The sequence below is a fragment of the Sceloporus occidentalis genome, unplaced genomic scaffold, assembly GCF_023333645.1.
Source record: "Sceloporus occidentalis isolate IW3139 unplaced genomic scaffold, rSceOcc1.0.p SCAF_21, whole genome shotgun sequence".
Taxonomy (NCBI): Eukaryota; Metazoa; Chordata; class Lepidosauria; order Squamata; family Phrynosomatidae; genus Sceloporus; species Sceloporus occidentalis.
Window position 1 is genome coordinate 9,462,316 of NW_028317001.1, and position 15,492 is coordinate 9,477,807.

Below are 15,492 nucleotides of genomic sequence, written 5' to 3' on the forward strand. Positions count from 1 at the left end.
CCGCCCTTCCAACAGAGCAGGGCGGTTTACAACAGGTTAAAACAGTACAATAAACAATAAACAATAAAACCATACAACAATTCCATAAAAATAAAAACAAAAAGCCCCGGGTTAGCCAATCCCGTTGCCAGTGCGGAGGAAGGAGGCCTAAAGGACTTAATCTGGGAATGCAATCCTAAACAGGAAGGTCTTTAAATCCCGTCTAAATTGGGCCAGGGAGGTGGCTGAGCGGAGCTCTGTGGGCAGCGTGTTCCAAAGGGCCGGGGCGGCAATGGAGAATGTCCTCCTAGTAGTGGAGACAAACCTCGCCCCGGGAACCCTAAGTAATTGCTGCCCAGATGTTCTGAGGGTGCGGGGCGGAATGTATGGGGAGAGGCGGTCCTTCAGGTATCCTGGGCCCAAGTCATTAAGGGCTTTATAGGTATATAGGTAACATAACAACCTTTATCCAGATATCAAATTCGCTTAGCTGTGAAAAGTTATCATTCCAAACATTCAAAGTAGAGCAAACCAGGGTGGCGAGAGACTGCCATTTTTGGGCGTTCTGTATCCCGCCATTCTGTTCTTAATAAAGTTCTTTGTTATTTCAACACAATGGACTCATTGATGCATATAAGTTCTGAAGTTGCACAAAACTGACCCTTTCTTCTCTTCTCAGTCCTCAGCTCCATTTCCAGCCATACAAGCATCAGAAGCAAACACACACACTCAGAGAGACAGATCTGTATGTACAAAGCAGAGTCTTCACAGCCTTTAGCTAGGGCTTTGCAATCCCTGCGCATGCTCAAGAGGGGCCTTTGGTGGCAAATGTGCATGCACAGTCTCGGCCCCTGTATCTTCCGCCCTCACAGCCTGCTCTGAGGGAGGGAAGTGGGGAGAGCCCTCATTCATTCAGAATGGCTGGAGGATCTTCTGGGGGAGGGGTGATGTAAGAAGGACGGAAACCCCGATCTCCTCCCTGCAAAGAAAGGAAGGGAGCCTCCCAGGCCTCCTCTCCCTTCTCTTCCTTCCCTGCCCCCTCCTCTGGGGATTCCTAGGGGCCCAGGTACTTGGGGGGTTATTTTGAGGCTATAGGTGAGGTGTCCAGTGACTCTGTGAATAAGATCATACTGGATCCAATTGAATCTGTGAGTACTGAGGATGTGGACAAGCTCCTTAGAAGTGTAAAGAAGACAACTTGCCTCCTCGACCCTTGCCCTTCATGGCTGGTCCTCCAAGGAGGAGATGCACTTAGGACTCACCTGAGCTATATCATAGATGCATCTCTTAGGGAGGGCTATTTTCCATCTTGCTTAAAAGAAGTGGTGGTACGGCCGCTTCTGCAAAAGCCCTCCCTAGATCCCTTGGACATGAACAATTACAGACTGGTCTCCCATTGTCCATTTCTAAGCAAGGTGGTTGAGAGGGCAGTTGCTCTTCAAGTCCAAGTGGTCTTGGATGAAACAGATTATCTAGACCCTTTTCAAATTGGCTTCGGGATGGGATACAGAGTCAAGATTGCTATGGTCTCCTTAGATGATCTCCGCTTGAACATTGACAGGGGAAGTATGACCCTGTCGGTGCTTTTGGACCTCTCAGTGGCTTTCGATACTGTCAACCATGGTATCCTTCTGGAAAGCCTGAGGGAATTGGGGATCGGGGGCACTGCGTTGCGGTGGTTTTGGTCCTATCTCAGAAGCAGATTCAGATGGTGATGCTTGGAAGCCTAAATTTGGCACCCTTCGTCGCATCATCCTGTCCTCAATGCTATTTAACATCTACATGAAACCGCCTAGAGAGATCATCTGGAGGTATGGGATGGGGTTTTATCAGTACGCTTATGACATCCAATATCTCTCCATGCCCCAGACTTCAGCGTCAACTAAGGAAGGCATCTACCCTGTGAATGAATGTCTTGAGGGAGTAATGGGCAAGATGAGGAAATCAGATTGAAAGTGAATCCATTGAAGACAGAAGTACTTGTTGTTGGAGCCTCTAACCCAGGTATGGAGGTTTGTCTACCGCTCCTGGACGGGGTCACAGTTCCCCTAAAGGACTATCTTTGCAGTTTGGGGGTGCTCCTGGTTCCTTTGCTCCAGATGTCAGGTCAGATAGATGCCACGGCCAAGAGTGCCTGTTATCAGCTTCGGTTGATACGCCAGCTGCGCCCTTTCCTGGAACCTGAAGACCCAAAAACTATGGTTCATGCACTGGTAAGCTCACATCTTGACTTCTGCAATGCGCTCTACATAGGGCTACCCTTGCAGTAAGTCTGGAAACTTCAACTAATTCAAAATAGGGCAGCTCACTGTGACAATTTATTTATTTATTTAAGTTCAGGTGAGCTTTATTTATAAATTTACATACACTTATACATTTGTAATTGTACTTTCCAGTTATTTATAATTTCTGTCAGCATCTCTTGAACATATGTGATATTTACAGATTGATCATATTGACAACTTCTAATACCTTCCAATACATGTTCTATTTATTATCCTGGCATCACCTATATATTCTGTACTGATATTTTGCCCTTTCCTGTATTTTCCCCTTACATTAGAAAAGAGGTAGAGAGCAAACTCTTCAAGTGTCTTTATTTTATTTAATGGAGTGAGATGGGCTTTTCCAACTGACTCACTTATAATTACTATTAACTATTAATGAGTCCTTCTTTCTGGGAATGGCTCAAGCCCTTAAAGGCTGAGGCCCCTTCCTCCTCCTCCATTTTCTCCTCTGGAGGGACTGAGCATGCTCAGTGGCAGCCAGGGCAGCCATCTTCCTTCAGGGCAGAGGGGCTTCAGTGGCTGCTACTGAGCATGCCCAGATCTCTTGAGGAGCATCCTCAGTACTCTCCCTCCCTCCCTTGGTGTTTCCATGGCGACAACAGACTCTGCCTGGCAACAGTGAAGGAGGCTGTTCTCAGAGGCACAAAGACACTCCTCTGGGGATGACATCACTGGTGGGCAACCGTCCAATCAGAGGGAAGCTGTTGGGGAAGAAGCTTCTAGAAGGTGGCTGCTGAATGGGGTCCTAGGAGGCTGTGGCTTTGACCATTGGCTGCTTAGGAAGAAAAAGGGCTCCTGCTGGGTCTCCTTGGCAGGGAAGGGAAGGTGGGGCCTCCATGGGGCACTCCCCAGTTTGGTTCCTCTGTGAGAATGAGGACTGGAGGGGAAGAGCCCCATTTTGGAGCCAGTGATGGAGGATGGAGGGCCTTCTGTAGGGAGGCAGCTTTGGGGCTGGAAGCAAGGAAGGCCCTTTCTCCTCCTCCTCCTCCTCCAAAGGCTCCTCTGGCTGCCAGGTCTCCTCTTCCTTCTTGGGGGTCTCTGTGGGTCTATGAGGTTTCAGAGGGGAATCAAAGGGTGTCTCTGTGTGAATATATACATCTGCTTCTGTTCAGGCAAAAGAGGACCATCTCTGGTGTTGAAGCTCTTTCCAGACTCCTCTCCAAAGGCTGGATCCTGGAGGGAGGGGGCTCTGGCCCTGTTTCCTTCATTGCAAACAGTTGGTCTTCTTTCAACTGGGATGGACATCCTATCGCCCACCAGATGTTGACAGACTACAGCTCCCATCATCCCCTTGGACAGCATAACAAATGAAAGAAGGATGCTGGGAGTTGTAGTACACTGACACCTGGAGGCCAAAAGAAATCCCATCCCTAGTTTAGGGCTAAGCCTTGAGCGTAATCCCAGCTAGAGGGGTTTGGGTTTTGGTTTTCTTAATGAAGAAAGAAGGAACTCAAGACAAGAGCCTTTTCCTGTTCCTTCGTCTGTTCAATTGGCTTCACTCTGGAGCAACCCTAAGAAGGAGGGAACTCCAAAGACCTTGTTATTAACTGACTGAACAAGGTCTTGCAAGCTGAAAGTCTTCCTTTCATTGACTCAATCCACCTCCAGCCACTCTTTCTCTTTCCTGATGCCTTCCACTTTACTGACCATCCTCCTTTTTCCAGGGAGTCATGTCATCTAACTATGTGCCCAAAGTACAATAGTTTCATTGATTTGTTTGATCTACTAGGAAATGTTGAGGCTTGCTTTGCTCTGAGAGCCATTGAACTCTATCTTTTGTGGTCCATGGAAGACTGCATAAGTGTTGCACATGTAACACACCTCCATTTGTACTTTCTGCAGGTGTGCAAAGAACCAAGATGGCTTTCAAAGGAAGGAAGAGAGGAGAAACTACCCTCACTTCCTCCTTTGAGGAAGAAAATGGAGGAAAGAAGATCTTGGGACAGTAAATGTTCAGCCCTCCTTTTTTGAAGTGGAGCCATAAGGAATTGGACAGACTGGGATGCAATGGGGGTCGGTTATGTAAAATCCTCTGTCTTTCAGTGATTAGTTGATCCCTGCCATCTTGCCCTTGCTTCCCCTCCCAGCCAATCAGGGCCAGGGATGGATTGAGGGATTGGGATTCCAGCCACCCAGAGCCAGGGATGGATTGAGGGATTGGGATTCCAGCCAATGATGGCCCCTCAGAGTGTCCTCAGGAGGACTTCTTCTGTTCCTGCCTTTGTCCTTCTGTGGAAAATTGATTAAGGGAGAAAAAGATGACAAATGCAATGAACTATAAGGGAAGGTTATTGTTGGGGTATCTTTACCCTTTTTGTTGATTTGTTTTTAGTGGTTTTAATTCTGTGGAGAGTTTGTTTAATTGGGTTTTAGGAATAACCTTTTGAGGTCTTTACTTATGTTTTTGCATATTCTGTGGACAGCATTGGTTTTAATTCTTGTTAGCCACTCCTGCAGTCCCAGGGCTGGGGAAAAGACAGAAGGTGGGTGGGTGGAAGAATGATGATGAAAGCAGAGGAGGAGAAGGATCCACTCTTCCCAGAGCCACCTCCAGCTCTGTCCTCTTTTGCCCTTGCAAGGCTAGCCAACCCTCAGTCCAGAATCTCAGTGTTTCAAGCACTGAGTGAAAGGGAGAAGGGATGGTTGTCTCACCAAGTCCTGTGTAGCAAAAGCAGTGGTGGTATAATCCAGTCCATGTTCATCACGAGGCTTCAGTCATTCCAGTCCATCAGGTTCAAACGGGAAATCTGAGAGTCCTCCAGGTCCGAGCAGAATTCCAGGTATCAGGCATTCAGCCAACATTCAAGGCAAGAGCAAGGTGTCTCCCAAGCATCACGGATGGTTCTCAACCATGCTGGACCGAGGGAGGTGCTGGGATATTTCTAACCCATCTGGGTCTGGCATGTTCTAGCTGTTGGCTTCCTACTTAACCATAGAGAATGCCCTTGTCTCTCTTTTTCCTGGGGTCTCTCTGTGGGAGTAGGCCCCAGTCAATCTAGCTCAGGAGGAGGGAAACCTTGCTGCTGGGAACTTGACCCTGGGACTGGCTGCAGGCTTACCTCTGGAGAATCTGGACAGTGGCTGCAGCCCTGGCTTGTCCCTGGGATCTCAGCCTCCACCTCAGACTCAGAGGACAGGCCTGGCTCGTGGCGTCAGGGCATGGCAAGCCCTCACCTGGAGCGCCACCTTCATTTCAAACCCCAAAGGGGGAAAGTTCCCAGAGACCTTCCCTGCAGAGTCTTGTAGGGCCAATTGGCTGTGGAGGTGCTTCTGGTGAGATGCAGTTGTAGGGCAACACATTTGGAAGGCACCCATTTGGGGAAGAGGAAGAGAGAGGGAGGTGCGGCGGAGAACAGGAGCCGGAATCATCTGTTCCTCTGGATAGAACTGGATTGCAGCTCCTAGCAGCTTCTAGCAAGCATGGCCAATGGTGAGGGAGAGTGGGAGTTGCAGTCCATCAACATCTGAAAATCTACCTGATTCCCATCCATGTTGGAAAGGCTGGGTTGCTTTTAAGGAGTTTGTGGGGGGTGGCTTGCCCCCAAATTTGTTGGGCAATCAGCTCAGGACTGGCATCTCTGCCAGGATGATGTTCCTGCCACCCTCACGCTTGATCTCGCCTTGAGCCAGGGAAGAGCTGCCACACTCAGAGGCATTCCTAGTATATTTGTGCAAATCATTCATCTATCATCCCTCTCTTCCACAGCCTTTTTGGGTCCAGCGGAGCTGCTGGACAAGCAGAAGAGGGCGAGGCTCGCTTTCTCTTGCCAGACCCATAACTTCAGCACCCCTTTTCACCAGCGTATCAGGTGACACCCCCGCACCCTCTTGGCAATGCCCTTGGCCATCTTTCTGGCCTGGGCCAGTCAGGCCCTGGGCCATCTCCCTTCCTGATCTCTCACACCAAGTTATAGCCGGTGCCCTGACTGAGGTGCTCTGGCCAGTGCTGGAGGAAATGCTTGCCTTTGCGTGGAATGGGAATCTCTGGCTTCAATAATCTTATTCAAGAAGAATATGTGAAGATTCCGAGGAAGTCAGTGAGCATGTGAAATAAAAGTACTGTCAGTCCTTGGTATACGCTGGGGTTTGGTTCCAGGACCCACGGTGGATGCCAAAACCCATGCATGCTCAAGTTACAGTGGACCCTTGTTATACACTGGGGTTTGGTTCCAAGATCCCCTGTGTATTACAAAATCTGTGTATGCTCAAGTGCCATTCAATACAATAATAATAATAATAATAATATGTTTTATTTATAGACCGCTATTCCGCGATGATCATAGCGGTGTACAGTAAAATCGTAATACAATACAAAATACAGTTAAAGGAGGGAGAAGTCTCATCCTTCAGGCAGTCCAAGATGTTGCTGGTCTGCCTGATGGCTCCCTCTGAGGCCGAGATGACAGTTGAGGAGGGAGGGGCCTCTTCCTTCAGGCAGTCCAAGATGTTGCAATGACATAGCAAAATTGTGTCTCTTATAAAAAATGGAAAATCAAGGTCTGATATTTGAAATTTATACTTTTTTTAACATTTTCAAACCGTGTATGCTTGAATCTGTGTATAAAATAATCCGTGTATAAGAAGGGCCGACTGTACCTTAAATACAAGGGCATACTAAAATAGTGTCCCTTAAATAAAATTAAAAGAGTTACTTTTTGGAACTGATAAATTCTGAAAATATTTTCAAGGTCTGGATGCTTGAATCCATGGACAAACATCCGTGGAAATTAGCTGGGAAACAAAGCAGTCCCAGATTGCAAGCAGACCTCTAGAAATTCCCTCCACAGCTGGTCCAGAAACAGTCTAATTTTATGTTATCTAAGCAGAAAGGCAGACTAGTCCATCTTCTGGGATTAAGCTGGAGCCACGTCTAGCCAGCAAGAAAGGTCTGAAAGAGAAACAGCATGGTGCCATGAACTGAGGGCTGGACTAGGACCGGGAGACCAGGATTCGAATCCTCACTCAGCCTTGGAAATCCATGGGTGAGCTTGCATATATCACTCTCCCTCAGCCTCAAAGGAAGGCTCTTCGGAATAAATATGGACATAAAAGAGACCCCTACGACTAAGTATTATACAGTGGTTTGAGTATTGGCCTAGTACTCTGAGAAACCAAAGTTTAAATCCTCATTAGACCATAGAAACTCACTGGCTGCCCTTGGGCAAGTTACACTTTCTCAGTCTCAGAAGAAGGCAATGGTAGCAAGGTTTTTACCAGAGGACCTCAATGTGTGGGGCAGATTGTATGGGAGAAAGCGATCCCGTAAGTAAGGTTATAACCAAGACCTTGTACTGTGCCCTGAAATTAATAGGCAGCCAATTAAGAGATTTTAATATAGGTGTGATATGGTCACCTCTAGATCTTCCAGTGGCCACTCTGGCAGCCATATTTTGGATTAGTTGAAGTTTCCAGACTTGGTACAAGGGTAGCTTAGGTAGAGCGCATTACAGAAGTCAAGACGTGAGGTTACAAGAGCATGCATGATAGTTTTCAGGTCTACAGGTTCCAGGAAAGGGCGCAGTTGGCATTTCAACCGAAGCCGATAACAGGCACTCCTGGCCATCGCATCTATCTGAACTCACATCTGGAGCAACGGATTCAGGAGCACTCCCAAACTGCAAACACAGTCTTTTAGGGGAAGTGTGACCCCATCCAGGACCGGTTGACAAACCTCCATACCTGGATTAGGATCTCCATCAAGTACCTCGGTCTTATCTGGATTCAGTTTTAATCTGTTTCTCCTCATCCAGCACATTACTGCCCCAAGACATTCATTCAGAGGGGAGATGCCTTCTTTAGTTGATGCAGAGGTCTGGGGCATGAAGAGATATAGTTGGGTGTCATCAGCATACTGATAGCACTCCACTCCATGTCTCCAGATGCTCTCTCCCAGCGGTTTCATGTAGATGTTAAACAGTATTAGTGACAAGATGATGCCCTGAGGAACGCCAAATTTAAACTCCCTTTGAAAGGAACAACTGTCCCCCAGCATCTCTGTCTGGAATCTGCTGGAGAGATAGGACTGGATCCACTGCAATGCATTGCCCCCGATCCCCAATTCCCTGAGGCTTTCCAGAACGATACCATGGTCGATGGTATTGAAAGCCACTGAGAGATCCAAAAGCTTCAACAGGGTCACACTTCATCTGTTGGTGCTCAAGCAAAGATCATCTACTAAGGCGACTATAGCATTCTCAACTCCGTATCTCGTCTTGAAGCCAGTTTGAAATGGGTCTAGATAATCTAATTCTTCCAAGAATGCTTGGAGTTGAAGAGCAACTTCCTTCTCAATCACCTTGTTTAGAAATGGAAGATGGCAAACGGATCTGTAATTGTTCATGTCCAAGGGATCTAGGGAGGGCTTTTTCAGAAGATGCTGAATCACTGCTCCTTTTAAGCAAGATGGAAAATAGCCCTCCCTAAGAGATGCATCTATGATATATCTCAGGTGAGTCCTAAGTGCATCTCCTCCTTGGAGGACTAGCCATGAAGGGCAAGGGTTGAGAGGGCAAGTTGTCTTCTTCACACATCCAAGGAGCTTGTCCACGTCCTCAGTACTCACCGATTCAAATTGATCCAGTAGGATCTTATTCACTGAGTTACTGGACACCTCACCTATAGCCTCTATAATAATGTCTGCCTCTGGAAGCAGGGAAGGAGTATGCCCTTCCTTCCTTCCTTCCTTCCTGGAAACCAAGCCCTATGAGGAACGCCTTAGGGAGCTGGGTATGTTTAGCCTGGAGAAAAGAAGGTTAAGAGGTGATATTATAGCCCTGTTTAAATATTTGAAGGGTTGTCATATTGAGGAGGGAGGAAGCTTGTTTTCTGCTGCTCCAGAGACTAGAACACGGAATAATGGATGCAAGCTGCGGGAAAAGAGATTCCACCTCAACATTAGGAGGAATTTCCTGACAGTAAGGGCTGTTCGACAGTGGAACACACTTCCTAGGAGTGGAGTGGAGTCTCCCATCTTGGAGGTCTTCAAACGGAGTCTGGATGGCCATCTGTCAGGGATGATTTGATCTGGATTCCTGCATGGCAGGGGGTTGGACTGGATGGCCCTTACGGTCTCTTCCAACTCTATGATTCTATGATTCTTCCGGAATGGAGCCCAAGCTGCGGAGCTGGACTCAGAAGAGAAAGGCTGGGAAGACTCTGCTATGTACATATAGCTCTTTCTCTCTCAGTGTGTCTGTGTTTGCCTCAGTTCTTATGGCTGGGAATAGAACTGAGGTCTGAGGAGAAAAGAAAGTGTCAATTTTGTGCAAATGCAGAACTTCTGTGCATCAAAGAGTCCAGTGTGTTGAAATAGCAAAGAACTTTATTGAGAACACATAGAAGGAATTCAGTGTTTAAGCCAGAATTGCCCACTCCAAGCCAAACTATACATTAAAACCCCCAAACCTAAAACAACACCCTCTTCCCAACCTAGCCCCCACCTCAAATTCCTACAGTCTATGCCCCACGGGTAAGAAGACCCCCTTTGCCACCCCCAGAAACTAACCCCCTTCCTGTTAATATCATTCCCATAACTATTCGAGCCAGCTGCAACAAATCCCACCTCTCTATTTCGCTAACCTATACCACAATCTCCAGTCAAATTTATAAACTATGAGCTATACTAACAGCAATGAAAACCTAAACTTAACAAAATATAACTTTAAAACATAAACAGACTTATCCACAGACAAACCACATACATATGGATAGACAACCCTTCCAAACAAAAGCATAAGGGCTTTTTTTTCACTGCTGGATTGGAAATATATTTTCTATATTAATTCTTGAAAAAATAATGTTAGTTCACTTCTGGGATTTGTGTGGCTTCTCTACTGTGTGGCCTCTCTGATGTATCACTAGGTATGACTTTGATGAAAAATATTTCCCACAATGCTGGCATTTGTATGGCTTCTCTCCTGTGTGGACTCTCTGATGTGTCACTAGGTTTGACTACTGAGCAAAACATTGTCCACAATACTGGCATTTGTAGGGCTTTGCTCCTGTGTGAGATCTCTGATGTATCACTAAGTCTGCCTTCAAAGAAAAACATTTCCCACAATGCTGGCATTTGTATGGCTTCTCTCCAGTGTGGACTCTCTGATGTTTCACTAGCTCTGACTTCGAAGAAAAACATTTAACACAATGCTTGCATTTGTGTGGCTTCTCTCCAGTGTGGACTCTCTGATGTGTCACTAGGTTTGACTTGAAATAAAAACATTTCCCACAATGCTGGCATTTGTATGGCTTTGCTCCTGTGTGAGATCTCTGATGTATCACTAGGTATGACTTTGAAGAAAAACATTTCCCACAATGTTGGCATTTGTATGGCTTCTCTCCTTTGTGGACTCTCTTGTGTGTCACTAGGTGTGACTGCTGAGAAAAACATTTCCCACAATGCTGGCATTTGTATGGCTTCTCTCCTGTGTGGACTTTCTGATGCTTGACAAGGACTGACTTGTAGGCAATTTTTCCCCACAATGCTGACATTTATGTGACTTCTTTCTTGTGTGGACTCTCTCATGACTGACAAGTTCTTCTGTAAACAAGGACAGACAAGACTGAATCTCAGTGTTCAGAGAGGAAGGTGTTACCTTAAGATTTAGCCCTACGTTCACACCTCCCTATTTCAGGTTAAATTAATAAAGTTGGTGTGAGTGACCCGAGCATGACACTGTTCTGGATGCCCCCAAATCCATATGATTGTATCCTTACTCATAGGAGCTAGCAATGAAGAGATTGTAGGGGAACTGCCATGAGGAAATCAGTGGAAGCAGATAATCAGGCAGTTGAAAAATATTCCATTAAATTTGTGTGAAAATACTTTGATTGAAAAGTGGCATAATTTCCTGTGAGACTGCCATAGAGTGTTGAGTCAGAGCACATGGCATGATGCAAGCCAACTGCAGAGGATGCTTCATGCTGTGTGGCACCACAGTATACAGCTAAAAAGGCCAATGTCAATCTAGGTTCCATCAATACAAGTAAAGTTTCAAGATCAAGGAATATAATAGTGCTACTCTATTCTGCTTTAGTCAGAATAATCCTGTGTCCAGTTCAGGGCCTCACAATTTAAAAAGGATGTTGTCAAGTTGGAACATGCCCAGAGGAAGGCAGCCAAAGTGGTGAAGGATCTTGAAACCATCAAGCCCTTTGAGGAGTGACAGTAAGAGCTCTTTGACAGTGCAACTCCCTTAGTTTCGTGGAGTCCTCTTCCTTGGAGTTCTTTAAACAGAGGATGGATGGTGTTTGGAAATGTATTCCTGCATGGCAGAAGGGGGTTGAACTGGATGGCCCTTGTGGTCTATTCCAACTCTATGATTCTATAATTCTAGTGGAATCATAGCACCATGATAATTTAGCACAAAAGGGACCTCACTCTTCATAGAAAGGAGAATGGATTCAGGTTCCTTACCCACAGAAGCCACATTCTCATAATTCTCCATCATGACATAATTGTACATAAGTCTCTGTTTCTTCGTCAACAGATTCCATTCATCCTCAGTGAAATAGACCGCCACATCCGCAAAGGTCACCTGCAATAGAAAACAGCCCTCATCTAGAGAGTGACTAAGCAAAAGGGGAGGAAAGCACATGGTTCATCCCAAATATTATTTCATCACTTCACAATTTAGTCCAGGAAATAAACTTTAAATTATGTTAGCAAGCAAAAACCTGATGCCTTTCAAATCCAGTTTGTCTCGAATCCTTTCAATATAATATACTTAGGGAGCTGGACATGTTTAGCCAGGAGAAGACAAGGTTAAGAGGTGATATGATAGCTCTGTTTAAATTTTTGAATGGATGTCATATTGAGGAGGGAGCAAGCATGTTTTCTGCTGCTCCAGAAAACAGGATCCGGAACAATGGATGCAAGCTCCAGGAATAGAGATTCCACCTGAACATTAGGAGGAACGTCCTGACAGTAAGGGCTGTTTGACAGTGGAACACACTCCTTCCTCAGAATGCAGTGGCGTCTCCTTCCTTGGAGGTCTTTAAGATGAGGCTGGATGGCCATCTGATGTGTATGCTTTGATTGAGAGTTCCTGCATGGCAGGGGGTTGGACTGGATGGCCCTTGTGGTCTCTTCCAACTCTATGATTCTAATATCATAAACAATATAATTTAGGCCATTGCTGGGATATTGAAGATGTATTAGGATACTCACTATCCCAACACATACAGAACATTTAGCCACCAAAGAATTATAGTGCATTTAGAAATTTCTTGTCACATTTCAGAGGCAAACGTCATTTTTAATAACAGTTTTGGGGAGAACACTGGGATTGAGGGCTACTGGGGCTACTCCATATTTAGATCCAGAGATGTTCCCCCATATCCTCCAACACTGCAGAGATGGGAAAAGCAAGACACATGTGGACAAGCAATCCAGAAGGCGGTGAGGATGGCCAAAGTTGTTTATGAGGAAGGTCACACAAATGGGGAAGGGCACAGCAGTTTGCTTTAGCTTCAGTCTCCTGGGAAGGGCAATATCCTGCTTCATTCTTTCCTCTCCTCTCCCCACTTTTGAGTTGATGGGGTGCAAACTCAATGGCACTCAGGAATTGAAGTGAGCTGAGAAGGGGGGAAGTCGGAGGAGGAGAGAGCAACCGGGACATTTTTAAAAGTCCCTGAAAAAGTGGGGTGACAGAGGGTTAACCAGGACTGTCTCTGCCATATTGGGAGAATATGTTCTCTGCTTGCTTTCATGAACTGGCCCAGCAGTGACACAGATGAAAATTAATAGTCAAGAACGTCAACTCACCAAAGAATACTTGTACCTCCGCAGACTGTTTCTTTTGGAGCCCAACTCCCTCCGCTTGGCCTCTGTGTCGGCCATCAGGTGGGCAGGGGTCCTGGTGGTCTTGTACTTGGGTCACTTCCAGCAAGAGAGGCCCCAAAGCCGTGTAGAAGGAAGCAGAGATGAAAGTCCTGAGAAAAGGGAGCAGGGTTAGGACTGGCTTGGCAAGAAATCCTGCAGCACTCAAAGACACAGAGAACAGCATCCTGCTGCTGACATACGCAGGTGACATATGCCTCCTTTGGGTCGATGCAGAGGTGGGCATCCCCTTCCTCCCTCTTCACCAAACAAAGCCCCCTGGACCTAGCATAGATTCATTGCAGCTCCCCTAACAACAGACACTCCATGCCTTCTTAGAGTGGTGGGAGATTAGGGGATGGGGAATTGGAGAGGGCCCTGGTTATGTCCCTGTAGCTAGATGTGAAACGACTGCATCATAAATAAATCATCTGCTGAAACGTCTGGAGCTCCCCAGTGCTTACCCCCAGCACCATCCCCTTTCCAAAGAAGGCTGCATCCGCACTATAGAAATAAGGCTTTAACCGCTCTGTGCCAAAACACAGAATGGCCACTGGAACACAAAATGGCTGGAAGAACACAAAATGGCTGGAAGAACACAAAATGGCTGCTGGAACACAAGGAGGCCGGGAACTGGGATTCCAGCCAATCAGGGCCAGGGATGGTGGGAGGGACTGGGATTCCAGCCAATCAGGGCCAGGGATGGTGTGAGGGACTGGGATTCCAGCCAATCAGGGCCAGGGATGGTGTGAGGGACTGGGATTCCAGCCAATCAGGGCCAGGGATGGTGGGAGGGACTGGGATTCCAGCCAATCAGGGCCAGGGATGGTGGGAGGGACTGGGATTCCAGCCAATCAGGGCCAGGGATGGTGGGAGGTACTGGGATTCCAGCCAATCAGGGCCAGGGATGGTGGGAGGGACTGGGATTCCAGCCAATCAGGGCCAGGGATGGTGGGAGGGACTGGGATTCCAGCCAATCAGGGCCAGGGATGGTGGGAGGGACTGGGATTCCAGCCAATCAGGGCCAGGGATGGTGGGAGGGACTGGGATTCCAGCCAATCAGGGCCAGGGATGGAGGGAGGGACTGGGATTCCAGCCAATCAGGGCCAGGGATGGTGGGAGGGACTGGGATTCCAGCCAATCAGGGCCAGGGATGGTGGGAGGGACTGGGATTCCAGCCAATCAGGGCCAGGGATGGTGTGAGGGACTGGGATTCCAGCCAATCAGGGCCAGGGATGGTGGGAGGGACTGGGATTCCAGCCAATCAGGGCCAGTGATGGTGGGAGGGACTGGGATTCCAGCCAATCAGGGCCAGGGATGGTGGGAGGGACTGGGATTCTAGCCAATGGCAGCCCTGAGGAGGCAATCATGTGTAAAATACACATCATAAAAACATCACAAAGTATAAACATTCCAATTACAGTTAACGCAGGGCAGTTATGCTTTTATGACCAGAAGTAAACATATACGCAATTATAATTATATACACATGCTGATATTGACCAGAACCTGGGGGATATATACATGCACATATTTCTCCATGCATTTGCTTATGTTTAAATTGTATGCAAGTAGAAGAGTATATATAAATGTGTTTATATATATATATATATATATATATATATGATCCAACATGTGCTGGCATATCTCTCTGTCTCTCTCTCTCTCTCTCTGTCTCTGTCTGTCTGTCTGTCTGTCTGTCTCTCTCTCTCTCTCTCTTTATATATATATATATATATATATATATATATACGTTTGCGTACCCATGCAGACGTTCAGACAGATATCTATGGGTATGTATAGATGTATCTATGGGCATTGTATGCAAGATCTATAGACTTGAAACATTCCATACACACACACACACACACACACACACACACACATATATAGGCTCATAAAGGTATGAATGCACTTAGATAGAGATGCCTCCACACAGACACACACGTACAGATGTATATGCAGAAACACACATGCACACATCCATCTGTTGCTGTCCATTGTTCTGGTTCCGTGTTCCAGGTGATGCTGGAGAAGAGGCCCTGCCTCCAGCGGAACCAGAGGCTGCAGGCGATGAGGAGAGGGACTCCTTGCCCAATGCATCGCTCACCTGGAGGGCCAGCACCAGGAAGGCCAGTCCCCCCACCTTCACAAAGGCCCCATTCCCACTCCCTCATTTGCCCTGGATAGAACTGGGCAGATCTGGGTGCCCCATATCGAATCTCCCCGGAAACAAGTTCCTACTACCCTTTACCTCAATCAGGGTAATCTACCCCCTGAACTTGATCCGATCATGACTGAGGCTGAGTTCATATTTGCCGGCAGCAGGGAAGAGCCGGTTGTTTTCAAAAGGAAAGGGTCAATAGTCCGCTTCCAGAAAACCACACTAAGGGGGATTTGCCCTGGATC